Raw genomic sequence first — 3,436 nt, forward strand, 5'->3', positions numbered from 1 at the left:
AATGAAAATGGACCCCTGACCTTCCCTCATACACAAACGTCAACTCAAACAGGAGACCCAAAACTGTAAAACTCCCCCCAGAACACACAGGGCTTGAAGACTTTGGTCCACATAGGTCCACACAGACACCTGCACGTGGATGTTTCCAGCACTGGGCGGCCAGCGAGACGCTCTTGAGCAGCCGGATCACCCGCACCTGCAGTCAGATATTAGTGCTAAAGAGAAAGCCATCAAGCCAGGGAGAGACAGGACACTCACATACTTGTCCCTGAGCGACCAAAGCCCACGTGAGAAGTCCACATACAGTGAGATTCTGACCAGATGACCTCCTTTCTGAGGGATGAAACTACAAAGACCGTGAAAAGACGAGTGGATGCCCGGCAGGGTGGAGGGGAAGGAGGGACGAGGTGGAGCCGTGGCTTTTTCCAGGTAGTGGAGACACCGTGTACGTGGACACCCATCACTATACATTGTTCCAAACCCACTGAAGTAACTAAGAGCGAACCCTAATGTAAACTGTGGCCTTTGGGTCATGTGTCACTGTGGGCTCATCAGCTGGGGTGGCGGTACCCTCTGGGGGGGGGATGCTGATGGGGGGAATATGGGGCATATGGAAGCCCACTGAACCATCCCCTCAGTTTTGCTGGGAATCTGAAACCTCTTTTTAAAAAACGCTGTGTGTGTGTTTCTTTAAGAAAGAAAATAAGGACAAAGGAACTATAAAAAGCCCTTGGACACTATCATAACCTAAATAAAATAATTCTGCTAGAAGACAAAATTAAGAGTATTTTTCAGAAACAAAGCATAGACAGTAAGAAAATCAGAGGACCAGTCTAGGCAGGGCAACATTCAATTTGTAAGAGTTAGAAGAAACAAGAAAATGGAGAGGATGGGTTCCCGAAGGCGGGAGACAGGTCATCTGCCAGGACCAAGAGGACATGTCTGGGATGGGAAGGTGCACGTGCACAAGGCCAACCGCGGGGACGTCCGAGGACCATACAGGCTTCCTGTGGTCGGAAACACACGCACAGACTCGTGAAGACACACGGGAACCCGGGGGCACACACCCTCTCGGCGGCTGTGCTGGGGGAAATGACGATATGGCGTTTCCAGCAGGAGGACTGAAGAGACCACAATTAGAACCTGTGATCTGGTCATACTGTCCATCAGCCGAGGTGAAGGTAGAATATAAGTATTTTCCAACCGGCTACTGTGTTGGAAACCTTGACCAACAACACCCCTTCTCGAGGAAGCAGCAGCTGCAGGACCCAGATGTGGAACCCAGGAAAGGGGAGGCTCGAACACACGTGCTTCAGGATGACAGCTACGTGACACAGCTGGAGAAGCTGGGCTCTGGGAGCAGGAATGGGTCGGGGAGGCCTGGCAGAACCTCCCTGAGACCAGAGAGGCTTGCGGGGTGGGAGAGGAAGGCCTAGTAATGGGGACCAGCGCATGCACTGCACTTCTCTCTCTAAGGAAAGCAAAGACCCTACTTGGCTGAGCAGTTTTTTATGCAGCCAACATGAACTCTACAAGCAAGATGTGGGGCTGCGAATACGCTGGGGGAGTGGGTTGGGGGAGGGGGCGGGCGGGAATCCCGGGAAACCATGTGTTCCTGGGCCTGCAGATTTCCCGGTCTTTCCCAGCAGGCCTGGCAGCCGAGCTGTGCTTCCCTTGGATCAAAAGCAAATCCAGTCACAGACGGACATCACCTTATCGTCCCTTCCTGTCTTCAGGCTGTCTTTGCTTCCATTATCAGCTGATAAGAAGCCCTGTGGTTTTAAATCTGGTGCCCGGTCAGGGCTGTAGGGAGCTCACCCTTTCCCCAAGAGCAGCGGCATGCCGCTCGGAACCGCCGTGGGTGTGGCGGGCACGCCGCTCTTCATGGGCTTTTTCCGGGCCACCTTATGGGATGTTTTCTCTGCTTCGGCAGCCCACCAAGTTCGCATACACACAGACCGAAGTCGGCCACCTTCGTATGTGGGTACCACTTCCGTTATCCGTCTTAACGCCAACGTCCTACTTATGCGCAGTCTACCCGCACACCCCAACGCGAAATACAGGGGATCTGGCAGCAAAACCCTGCACCGAGAGCCGCCACCGGCCTGGCTGCCAGGCTCAGGGCTGTGTCTCCGTGCTCCGGTGTATCCAGAACGCCAGCAGGGGCCTCGCGGAACAGCATCCGGGCAGCGTCCCTGCCGGTGGGCACCGCGGTCACGAACGTAGCTGCCCGTCCTCCCGCCGTGGCGGTCGGAGCACCGGCAGGCTGGCCCTCCTCACGGCCCTTTGGCTCCCTCGGGCACAAACACATGTGGTGAATGAAGTTGTAGGTGCCCGAGATTCTGGATCCAAGAAAGAGATTTTTTTTTTAAATTGGTTTTATTTCAAAGTGCACTAAAGAAATGACAGGAATGCTTCGAACCAAGTCAAGTCGGGTGACACGCACCAACTTGGAGCAGACAGTAAATGTGGGCCGGGCACAGTCTGGGAGGGCAGTGCCCGCCGGCCACGCCACTCGTCACAGCACAGGGGCATTTGGGGCTCTGGGACAGTGGCGGCCAGGCTGCTGGTGCTGCTGGTCAGTGGACTCGCGCCACTTGCCCAGCTGTGTGGAGCCATCACCAGCGACTCTGTTTCATAGAAAAGCGACGCTGAAGAGCTGGAAGTCGACACTGGATTTGCACACCTGCAAGTCTCACGGGTTCAACCACTTCGACCATGTTTTTATTGATAAACAGGTGTACATGTTAAAAGCCTCACACTGAAGCTGGACACACACGTCCACCCCAGACAACAGATGTGCAAATGAACACGCAACACGACCTCTGGACGCGTGTCGTGTCTGGCCCCCTCGGGCCCGTCCCTCTGGCGGGGACACGGCCCCTCCCCCACGGCTCACATGTGTGTGCAGACTCGGTCCATTGCCGAGACGTCCCCCAGCTTTGCTCGCCTGGCGACAGCTGTGTCTCAGGTAGGGCCCCCTGTGGATCCGCGTCAGCAGCGGCAGAAGCCCTGATTAGGATAGGATACGGATTAATTCCAAACAGAAACGGAACAGTTCACAGATGAACGGAAAGGCGTCCGAGCCAGGAACGAAACACCAACTCTTCTCGGCCCGCAGGCAGGGCTGTAGGAGCGCCCTGGACCGCGTCCCGGCTCGCGTCCTCGCAGGTCCCGCAGAACAGCCGCAGGCCAGGCAAGTTTAAGGCGAGTCCCCAGGGAGGGGAGCTGTTTGCTTTCTGACAGCATTTTCAGCTCTGCACTGAAGGGCCTGTCTGATCGCTCACGACTTGGGGAGAGAAACAAACATAAATGATACAAAACATAAAGCTGTTGCCATCCTGAATACTCTGGGACAGTGAGTGAGGCTCAGAGTCCGGGGCTCTGCCTTGGGTCCCCTCACGTGCTCAGGGAGGCCCAGAGGGCCCCCCCCCCC

The sequence above is a fragment of the Enhydra lutris genome, unplaced genomic scaffold, assembly GCF_002288905.1.
Source record: "Enhydra lutris kenyoni isolate GAN:26980312 unplaced genomic scaffold, ASM228890v2 scaffoldscaffold30, whole genome shotgun sequence".
Taxonomy (NCBI): Eukaryota; Metazoa; Chordata; class Mammalia; order Carnivora; family Mustelidae; genus Enhydra; species Enhydra lutris.